The following is a 12,527-nucleotide window of genomic DNA, read 5'->3' as shown; positions in this document are numbered from 1 at the left end:
CTCCTATATTTCATAGACCTATCATAACTGTAAATTGGAAGCACGCGCAGTGTCACTGTCAACTTCTATAACTTTTTACTCTGATGATATTTTTTGATCAAATTTTCTGCGTAAGATAGATCAACTATCACACTATTATATCACAAAATTTGATCTTTCTAAAGTTTGTGTGGCCTGAGATACAGTTATGCTACGAAAATCAGAATCTTAATGGTAAAAGTCCCAAAAGTCCGATTTTCGTAGCTTCTTTTTTTTTCTTTTTTTTTTTAATCCCTGAGAAAAAAGGAAAAAAAAAGGTACGAAAATCGGACTTTTGGGACTTTTACCATAAAGATTCTGATTTCAAAACACAAGTGGATAATTTATTCCATTTTTTTCTTGTCTTAATTGCTTATGTCAGACATGTTTTGACTGATTTGTGGATGGAAAAAATATTTGTCTCATGAATTCGTTCTTGATAAAAAAAATATCATCAGAGTAAAAAGTTATGGAAGTTCAAAGCCGAAGTGATAGTGTGCGTGCTTTAAATGTCTATACAATTATGAACAGTACTACAGGTGTCTAAAAACTATATGCACAATGAACCGGCATCTGTTTTCTATAGACGGGCATATTCATATTTTGAGCAATATTTCAGTCCTTCTTGTAATATTTTAAGAAAATTCATTTGAAAATGGTGGAAAATTATCATAAGCATATGTCAGAGCTGAAACTTTGGCATAATTAAAGAATCCCACGTTCTTTTGCATACAACATAGTTAGGGATGTCATTCAATAGTAATAACTCGTTCATTTGTCTTTTTTTTAAATCAGTATTAAGTTCTTCTATTTTCACTTGAAGATTATGATTAAAGCCTAGATTTAATGTTTCAATGTTAAAAAGCATAAATTTTAAATGTTTAACCTATTTTTTTCTTGAAAGAGGCATTTCACCTGCCTTATATGGACCATCCCAATTAAAGAACAATTCCGATCGGCATATCGGATAAGAACACGTATAAGTGTTTATGTAGGACTAAGTATAAAATTGAATTCAACATTGGAATATTTGCAGCGAGTAGTACGAGCCGAATGATTCAAAATATTCAACTATTTCACATCGACACCAATGTATTTAATGTATTTTAATAAATATGTAATAATTTTTTTTGAAATCCTTTCTTTGGATCATTGTTGTGATAGTTTTTTTCAGAATGTTGCGTCAGCATATTTGACAAAACACCAAGTTTTTCATTCAATTTTCAACAATGCAAAATTATTGAACGCAATCAGAAAACCATTTGTGGCAGAAAACTATAGAAAATGCTCCAGAATTTTACACGTATTTCTGAAAAATTAGTTGGAGAGAATGAGGATACTGGATCCCTGTGGATACTTGATTTCTTCGCAATATCTCGAAACCGGAACGTCTCATTAATATCAATGGTTCTAGAAAAATATGCCAAATAGAACAAATCAACTATGCTGTAATCTTAACAAATTTTGCAAATTTTTTTTTTCGAGTAACTGAACTTTGTTTTAAAACTTGAACAAAATATGATTTGAAGATTTTTTTTAAATGTTTCCAATATGCCACTCTTTAGAGTGTAATATGAACTTCGAAATGCCATTTATTCAAAACAATAGTAAGCTTTAAATTTTTAATTATAAAATTTTTTCCAGAATGTATGGTAAAGGTTTAATTTATCCCTAGACTCCAAAAAGATATGTTTTTCTTCTGAATGGATCGTGATCATTGGTTATCACGAAATTACTAACATTTGTCCAATAACTAAAGGTTTTCCAGTAATTATATTTTAAAATGGACACATAATACTTTATTTACCCAAATACTAGAAAATTACGCCTTAAAATATGCAATGACACTAGGGTAGTAAACAAACTTTTAGAATTATTTTTGTCTGACACTTACAAACTGTGAAATGAGATCTAATATGAACGAACTTTGTATCTTTGGATTTTGCTATATTTTTGCCTAAATTGATTTACTTTTTAGGAAATGCTCATGACTTCTTATTTCAACACTATTATTAGGATATATTGACAGTTGTACACGAACACCACCTTAGCAGGAGGCCTCAGCCCTAACCTCAAACCATGGGAGAAAAGAATCGATTTTTGAGAAGGGCGCACGGTAAACGCGATTTTCCAATACTAATATCGACAAATTCGTCCTGTCGAAACACAGATGTTCGTGTTTTGGTGTTTTGGGTGCTCAGGGCTGCCAAGTGCATTGATATTTGGAAAATGATAACATTTTTTTAATTGCATTGTTATTGAAAAAACATTTTGATCAGTACTGAGAATTTGCAACTTTCCCGTCGATTTCTATTCGAATGTGGAATTAAACGCATCATTTATCTAAAACAACTTACTGTATCGCACACTTAAACGATGTAGATATGTATGTTTAAAATAATCAGAGCATGTAGGGGGAAGTGTTTCTAAATGCGCATGTTGGGTAATATGCGCATACAGCCGATTGACGATATGGCTGGAGATTCATCATATCTAATCAGTGCAGTTTGAGGGCAGCGAATCTCCGAAACATCTGGCGGTCACGCCAGATCTCTCTACGAACGAAAATCCGAATCTTCAACTCAAACGTCAAATCCGTATTGCTGTACGGGTGCGAAACTTGGTGCACATATGCGGTAACGACGCGAAAACTGCAAGTATTTGTAAACCGCTGCCTGCGGAATATCATCCGCGCTTGGTGGCCTGGCAACTGGATCTCGAATGAGGAACTGCATCGCCGGTGTCATCAAAGAGCGCTAGAAATCGAGATTCGGGAACGTAAGTGGAGATGGATTGGGCACACGCTGCGAAGAGATGAAAACGAGATTTGCAGAGATGCGCTAGATTGGAATCCAGAAGGTCATCGAAGAAGAGGCAGACCCAGAAACTCGTGGCGGCGAAGCCTAGCCGCTGAAATCCGAGCTGTCGACGAGAATCTTGACTGCGACCAAGTGAAGACGCTGGCTCCGGATCGTCAACGTGGTCTTTTACCACGGCCCTATGCACCGGAGGATCGGCGCGGGATCATTAAGTAAGTAAGTAAGCAGTTTGAGTGTAATACGCTTTTAACACATGGCATGTAAAAATTAAATTGTTATGTACAGTCGAAAAAATTTAAAAATTCAAACAAGATTTTTGTTAGTTTTGTTAGAATATATTGAACTTTAATTATCGTGCGTACAGATTCTGTGAATAAAAGTTTTAATGGTTTTCCTTTCTTATTCATCTGGAAATCGGAAATTCATCAAATTTAAGCTTTTGGCAAAGTTGTAAATGATAAGATATTGGTATTAGAGACAGGTTCTGAATGCCCATATCAAGGCAGGTTAAATGCCTATATTAAGAAAAATAGATTAGTTTTATAATTTTTTTATTTTTTATCACTTAAACATTAAATCTACGCTCAAATCACGGTCTTACAGCGAAAAAAGAAGAACTTCATACTGATCCGATAAAAATACGATATGAACAAAATATTACCCTGAAATATGGCCATATGGCATACTTAACTATGTTTCATGCAAAAGAACTAGTGATGTAAAAAATTTCACCAATATTTCAGCCTTAACGTATGCTTAACATCCGTTTCTACCATTTTCAATTAAATAATATCAAAATATTGCAAGTGTTAATGAAATATAGCTAAAAACATAAATATGCGCATTTAGCCCGCCAGTTTCGGAAATATTTTGACTTCTATTTATAATGAAATTATTTTCACAAAAACTGTAAGAGATTTTAGCAGAAAAATTGCTCTAACGTATATAAAACAGATGTCCGCTCATGTGTATATGGTTTTCAGACTCCTATCTTTTGGAATATGGGAGAAAATTAGTGCTTTCCTTAATATGCGCATATAGCCCGCCTCTCCCCTAGGCAATTATTTTCAAAGTCAACATAGACGGGGTTTTCATTAATTTGCTTGTTTGAAACAGTGAATGACTTTGTATTCGTTTAGAAATTAGAGAAAACTCTTTTTTAACCTACCAAGCAGTACATAAAAATATATTTTAGATGTTTTGAATTCACTTTGATATTTCATTAGCAAAAAATGGCTTGTCTTCATCCATTTAGGGTCGCCCCGTAATTAATTCAAATGTTAAGCTGTTGATAGTTAAAAAATTTAATCAATTCAGAAATATTATAATCAGTTTAAAACAAGCAAATACTAATTTTAGTAACGCACCTAGCATCACTGGTGAGGCCGCCAGCAAATAAAAATTTGAGGTTATGGCTGAGGCCAATTTTCGCCAATATTATCGACCGTATATACCCTTATCGTATTTTATTCAATACAAGTTTTACATAACAATGCGCTTCAATAAATGAACTCAATTATGAAGTTTTTATCGAAATTAATAAACTTATTTTATTTTCAATAAACGCGGTTGTTTCAAAACGCAATAAAAAAAATTTATAAAACCGCGTTTGTTGAACACTTGATTCGAGAATAGCCAAACGTAATAAACATCCTCATCGATTTCTCACAACAAAACTTGTTGGGGTCGCACTACAAACCTGAAGTTTGTATAGAATTACGTGGATTTTGATCGGTTTTAGAGTTATCATAAAACAGTTTTCAAGCTTCAAAAACGAGTATACAAGCGTCGATTAACGATCATTCATGTATTTTTGTAATTGACCCTTTAGAAGTCAATTTTTGGAACACAAAAGATTTTTAACCATAACCCTTATCGAAATGGGACCATGAGATAAACTATATGTCATAATGAAAGCTTTGTGAATGAAAACAAATCAGCCGATAGAGACTTCAGAAATTGGTGCAAATCTGGGTTTTCATGTTTCTTTCAAACTAAATTGCTCATAATTCCATATAAATTTTAGGCTCATTGAGCCATTTATTTCCTTGATCCGATCCCCCAAATTTAGCATTTTAGCTTGCAACTTATAAGATTTCAATAAGTTGGCTGATTTGAGCACTCTAGTGTCCGTTAACTGACTTTAAATAGATCGAAATCTTTTGAAATTATCATTTGTTATTCATTTCCTTTGCAAATAAATATTTAAAAGATTCAGAAACACATTTCAATAAATTTTTCCCGTGATAGTTTTTTCTGAATAATATTCAAATGATTGCACAAATAATTTTCGAATCGAATTAATGTGTTGCAAACCTTATCTGCTTACATGGGCCTTTAGATTCCATGCCTTTAATTTTTTGGGAATAAACGGATCGATTTCATCACCAAATCATATTATTGGTTGAGTTTCTAAGCAATTTTAGTAAATCAGCATTAATATTAAGATTATACTTTGATTAATTTCGCTTTGCAAAACCGTGTTTGAAAGTAAATTTAAATCAACATTTGAAAAAAAGATTAAAAACAGCGATTTTTGCTTTTAATGAAACAATACTTTTCTGAAATTTTCTTAAAATTTGATTGAATAGAAGAGCAGCAAATACAGTTTAAAAAAAGCAGAAAAGTGGAAGAAGTGGCACGTTGAGACGTCACGATTTCTTTTGCTTATATTTACATAACTATTTACTCAATAGAAATACTTTTAAACTCAAAGATTTCTGGGAAAAAAAACTTCATCACAAAATCGTACAATTGTAAGTTTTCGATATTGTAAAACTGTGTTACTTTGCCGTCAAAAAGTGGCCTTTTCGTCATTTTTTTCATTTTTGTTATTTTGTCATTTTTGTCATTTTTGTGCTTTTTGTCATTTTTGTCATTTTTGTCATTTTTGTCATTTTTTGTCATTTTTGTCATTTTTGTCATTTTTGTCATTTTTGTCATTTTTGTCATTTTTGTCATTTTTGTCATTTTTGTCATTTTTGTCATTTTTGTCATTTTTGTCATTTTTGTCATTTTTGTCATTTTTGTCATTTTTGTCATTTTTGTCATTTTTGTCATTTTTGTCATTTTTGTCATTTTTTGTCATTTTTGTCATTTTTGTCATTTTTGTCATTTTTGTCATTTTTGTCATTTTTGGCATTTTTGCCATTTTTGTCATTTTTGTCATTTTTGTCATTTTTGTCATTTTTGTCATTTTTGTCATTTTTGTCATTTCTGTCATTTTTGTCATTTTTGTCATTTTTGTCATTTTTGTCATTTTTGTCATTTTTGTCATTTTTGTCATTTTTGTCATTTTTGTCATTTTTGTCATTTTTGTCATTTTTGTCATTTTTGTCATTTTTGTCATTTTTGTCATTTTTGTCATTTTTGTCATTTTTGTCATTTTTGTCATTTTTGTCATTTTTGTCATTTTTGTCATTTTTGTCATTTTTGTCATTTTTGTCATTTTTGTCATTTTTGTCATTTTTGTCATTTTTGTCATTTTTGTCATTTTTGTCATTTTTGTCATTTTTGTCATTTTTGTCATTTTTGTCATTTTTGTCATTTTTGTCATTTTTGTCATTTTTGTCATTTTTGTCATTTTTGTCATTTTTGTCATTTTTGTCATTTTTGTCATTTTTGTCATTTTTGTCATTTTTGTCATTTTTGTCATTTTTGTCATTTTTGTCATTTTTGTCATTTTTGTCATTTTTGTCATTTTTGTCATTTTTGTCATTTTTGTCATTTTTGTCATTTTTGTCATTTTTGTCATTTTTGTCATTTTTGTCATTTTTGTCATTTTTGTCATTTTTGTCATTTTTGTCATTTTTGTCATTTTTGTCATTTTTGTCATTTTTGTCATTTTTGTCATTTTTGTCATTTTTGTCATTTTTGTCATTTTTGTCATTTTTGTCATTTTTGTCATTTTTGTCATTTTTGTCATTTTTGTCATTTTTGTCATTTTTGTCATTTTTGTCATTTTTGTCATTTTTGTCATTTTTGTCATTTTTGTCATTTTTGTCATTTTTGTCATTTTTGTCATTTTTGTCATTTTTGTCATTTTTGTCATTTTTGTATTTTTTGTCATTTTTGTCATTTTCGTCATTTTTCTCATTTTTGTCGCCATTTGTTCCGCCATTTGAGCCATTTAGTTCCGCTCAAGATCATTTACCCTACATTGAAAAAAATCATAAAGCTTCTCTCTAACAAGATTTCACAAAAACTCATATTTCAGAGTTCAAGCCTGTGCATGAACGCTAGAAGGTTTAGTTGAAATTCCGCACTTTTTCAGCACGGAGACACTAAGAATTTCTGAACGATTTCAGTTACTCTTATTGACACAAATTCAGATGTTTTTGAATCGATAACCAAAAAGTATACCTAATAACAACATGATATTGAAGCATAACTCACCCGAAAACAAACGTAAACGCCGGCATCCAATCACAGAAAACACTCCACATTCCAGCTAATCCACTCGAGAGCATCAATTGACGTCATCAACCGAAAACAAACAAACAAACATTGTGGGTCGGAGGAAAATTCGGTTCACTCCTTTAGGGTCCAAATTCACAACAAGAAGGTACACGCACACATAAATCCCAATCTCATCTGCAGCGCTCACGTGGCCACTGTACATTGTGGAGTCCGACTAAACCAAGTCAATTGGCTGTGCAATGGATCGATCTGATGCCATCAACCTTCAACCGGGGAGCCTCGTGCCTCGATCGATCAAGCTGGACACGCACAATTTGCGATCTTCCTTCTCACATTCCTTAAGCAATTTGCTTCATCACTTCTTTTGATGATGAATCTTTTCGCCCCTTCTACATCCAAAAGGGGTCCCCAAGTTTCGCTCTAGAACCGATGTTGACAAGTTTCGCAGCGATCTGAAACTCTAAAGTTGGGCTTCGTCCCCGAGTTACAAGATATTCAACCGCTCGGTACCATGATAAGGTAATCTTACAACTTTTCGAGTGGATGGGGGAGAGAGTAAGGGAATGAGTAAAATTAAACACACCTGTGGGTTCAATGGATGCTTTTTAATATTTTTTTTCCTCCTCTTCTCTTGGAGTACCCTGAGCAGCAGGTTCAGATTGCGGGATTCCGGATCGGTATGCGCGAGCAAATTCCTGATGTGCAAAACACTTCACTCTCACACAGACACGCACTTGGAGCCTATAGGAATTTCCACGAGAGTAGTTTTTCCAGAGGTTTAGGACAATTGAGTTTTCACATTATTTTTAGAATTTTTAGTATTTAGTTTTCAGTTGATCAGGGAACAAATTTGTCAAGGATTGATAAATCCAATCATTCCAATCATCGATCAATGGATAAACAAAATCCATCAAAAGCAAAACAACATGATCAGTACAACTTTCCGCTCACTCACACACGAAAACCTACAAGAAACCGATGCTTGTTGTCAATCTTTACCGATCGCGTTGTCCAGTCCATTCTTGGGACGACCACTAACACAATCACACGAGTCCCGAGTAATCAATAACAAACATGTTTCACCAAAACAACCGCACGAAAAAAAAAGGTCCAAATACAGGACCCATAATCCCAGAATCCCGTAAGGCACTTTCCAATTCGATTTTCCCCGAACCGGAACACATCTTCACAAACACGATTCTTCAATGAAGGATTCGATCACTTTTCACCGGAAAATTAAATCCGAAACACACAGAAATAAAAACAAAACTAAACCGAACCTAACCGAGCAGCCGAACAACGTTCGAGGGGCTCACCAATACCCATGCTGGACAGTTGGATCGAAAAGAACGGGGGAGCGAGTGAAGTCCGACAAACGATTAAGACCCCCAAGAGTTGGTGGAAACGTGGTGCCTCCCCGAAATCCCTAAGAACTGGTGAAGAAATCGACCGTTCGTGGAGATCTTGGCTAAGGCTCTGAAGCGTGATCTGGCGGTGGTAGTTGGAACTAGTAGAATTTTTCCGGGCGAATTGGTTCTTGTCTTCGGTAAGCTAACCAAACATCGACTGGGTTCGATGTTCTTTCAAAAGACTTGGTTGCAGGAAAAGACGACGAACCTGAGCTAGGAAATTTTATCTTTGCTGTGCTAACTGCCAATGTTGAATCTTTTAAAACCGTTTCAAATGGAATTTTTGATACAGTAAACTGCGAATGGAGGAGAAGTTGTAAGGGGATAAAACCCTCACCCCCAACACCCCCTCACCCACTCCCTTTTATGCTTATAATAAAATATAGAAAAGTAGTCTCATATAAAAATATTGATAACAAAAGAGGCAACAGAATTCCCATTTTCCGAGGTGCCAAGAGTTGAATAGCTAATTTTGATTAACTTAATGGCGCAGATTTCAAATATGCAATTGTTCTATCAGTTTTTGTTTTTATGATTCAAGAGTGAAGTGGGGAAAAATCAACTTAAAACTTTTAGCACTTCTTTTTCAAAACTGCAGAACATTACTAGGAACTCAAATAAAATGTTTTAAATTGATGATCCATTTTCTCGACGACTGTGGGTGATTTGGTCTAATATCTTTAGCATCAAAAGCTCAAAAATGTTTTTCAATTATGTCAGAGGTACCGTCAACTGGGACAACATGCAACAATTTTCAACTTCAATGGCTTCTAAACCTGATGTCCACAGATAATCATACCGCTTGTACATCAAAATTTTTATGTTCGAATTAAATTTTGAATTTTTTTCTGTCAAAAATGTTTTTAAGGAATAAGTGTAAATTTGCTGCATACATTTAGGGGTAAAAAATATCACAAAATATTCTATTAGCTTAAATCGTGAAAACAAATCTTAGGATGGGTGAAATTTTAAAGTAAACAAACGCATAATGCAAAACAATCATATCCCAAAATGAAAACGAGATTTATGAGGTTTAGTTCTGATTTGAATTATGAAAATATATATTTAAAAAAAACTTGGCGTTTGTCTGAAACATATTTCTACACCAACAGTGTTGGTATAGGATAGTAAAAGCAATATAAAGTTTGTAGGTGATATCATTAAGCCAATCCGTCTGGGTAAAGTTTTTTACGGCATCGAAAAATGTTGAAAAATTGTACATCTAGTGCTCGATTTTTTAAATTTTTTATTAGAACCAAAATCGATTAAAAACTCTTTCACGATGTTAAAAACTATGTCATCATCATTTTGTTATCATTGAATGATAATTTTATTACAGTATATTGAAATAAAAGTTGAATGAGTGTTGTGATATACAAATGTTGTATCTAACCCTGCTTTTGCATGATGCCCCGGTAGTTGCATTTCAACTTATAAATTTTCCAAAAATAGGGGAATATTAATTTTCTCAATCATTGCACTATGGTAAAAAATGGACATAGATCCCAAAAAATTCTAAGCAGCAGGTTTAATGCCTTGAAACAATACTTACCATATGTTAAACTTTCTCAGGAGAGATAATTAAGAGCGAAAAGGGAAAATTCATAACGGTACAGCAGAAGAGAGGAACCAAGCGGAAATCTGCAACCAAAAATGAACGTCGAATTTATCAAGATGGCTAAAAATCTATGATCCCATCATCTGGATGATTTGTATTCGTAACGAAGACCATAGGTTTGATGTGGCATTCAGCATACAATTTCGGCTTATGTTCATATCTGACGCACCAAATATCTCAAACTCACTCAAAATATACACTGCCGGACAAAAGTTGGGATCACCCCCTCAAAAACATGAAAATTTTTATCGGCCATATCTTATCACAAATTGAAATACTTTTGATCTCATTCAAGAGATCGTGAGCAAAACCTTATTTGTATGTTTTTGACAAAATGTTAATATTCAGCTTATATGACTTAAATTTAGCTAAAAGTTGGTACATTTTGCAATGTACTTAAAATGTATAAATAGCTACTTAAGTTATCGTCCGAAGTTTAGTATCACCCCGTAGTATGGTGTAACGGCCAAAAGTTTGTGATCAGTCTTCTAAAACATGCACTTTTATTTCACGCGTATCTCTCTTATCAAACAACGTATTGTTTATCTGGTAAGCTGATTTGGAAGCTAATGAGTTGAACTTGCTTTATGGATACTTAGTTGAAATATTTTTGAAGATTAACTTCTTAAGAACTAAGTTATGGTCAAAAAAATTTGAATATTTTTTTTTAAGGGCGGACTATTTGGTGAAAATCATCAGAAAATGATGAAATTTTAGCTATACTTCTTAAGAACTTTAGCTAAAATTTCATCATTTTGTGATTAATTTTCACCAAATAGTCCGCCCTTAAAAAAAATATTCAATTTTTTTTTACCATAACTTAGTTGAAAGCGTATGACCTGTTATGAAATCTTATATATAGAAATGGAGGCGTTTTCTTTGTAACAACATCACGTATGAATGGTCGGTCGGAATGAAGTGAAATTTGGTATCCGAGGGTTTTTTGGGTCAGAGATAGTTTGTATAATAGTTTCAAGAATCTCACTTTTTATGAAAGGGGGGTCCCAATACAAATTCAACTTTATTGGTTACGATTTCCATAAGAATCTATTCGCAAGCACGGTGCAGTTAAGGACGTGTAGATGAAATTAAACATTTATTACGATTTATACTTTAGAAGGTAAAACGAAGTTTACCGGGTCAGATAGTAGTTATTAAAAGCCAAAATTTATGACATTTCAACTCAACACAACTTCATACTCATTTAAAAACTAATGTTCTTATATTGGTTAACGTTTTGAGGATAATTATTTGAAATATATTTTTTAACTAAGTCTTCCAAATGAAGTGCAATTTATAACTTTGCTAATAAGCCAATCCGATCTGCAATAACTTGTAAGACAACTAAGTTATGGTCAAAAAAAATTTGCATTTTTTTAGTGGTCGGACTATTTGTGGGCATTTTTGGCAGTGTTTGCATACTTTTCCACCATTCACACACAATAATTCTTTGAATAATCAACCGTTTTGTCTGCTATCAATTTGATAATGATGGATTTCGAAGGAAACTGCAAAAAAAAAATTCACTTGCATCGTAAATATCTCTAAAACTCGTAAATTTTAAATTTTGAGAAAAATAGGTCGGTGAGTTTTTTTCACAGGCAGCAAAAGGCTGTCAAAACTTTGAATGTCCGATTACTAGTAAGTGAGCTTAGTAAGTAACTAAGCTTTAGAGCATGGGTGACCAACTTTTTGTGGCCCGCGAAGCACTTTTTGGAAAAACCATGCTCTAAGAATTGAACGTTTTTCTTGGTCTGCATATATCATTTGGACAAATATATCTGAATCTAAAGTAACCAAATTTAACAAAAATCTGACAATCTCTTTAAATTGATGTAAGCCAAATAGGTAAAAGCACAGGTAGAAGTGTATAAAAACTGATTTCGATAAAACACGCTTTTCAATTGTTCGGTTTGGACATTTTCCATACATTTTTTGAACATTTGCTATTTTCTTTCAAACGTAAAAGTAAGCTTGTATAATTTATAAAATCTGAAAAAATACCAAATATAATTGAAAACATGGAGAATGGTTTGGCATTATTTACTGAAAATCGATCATTTTTACACTTATACCCTTTCGGCTCTAAAACTTCTACAAATTATGTAAAATGTAGAAAGTTTGCTCTGTAAATTTTTCCAATTTGTTATTTTTTGCTACGCTTTAACAGAAAAAGTTATACATTTTAATTGACAACGTGCTCTATATTTATGTACATCAATAATCAAAAACTAAACAGAATTT

The sequence above is a fragment of the Uranotaenia lowii genome, chromosome 3 (assembly GCF_029784155.1).
Source record: "Uranotaenia lowii strain MFRU-FL chromosome 3, ASM2978415v1, whole genome shotgun sequence".
NCBI classification, from domain to species: Eukaryota; Metazoa; Arthropoda; class Insecta; order Diptera; family Culicidae; genus Uranotaenia; species Uranotaenia lowii.
The sequence above is the reverse complement of the archived record's forward strand: the minus strand, read 5'-3'. Positions refer to the sequence as shown.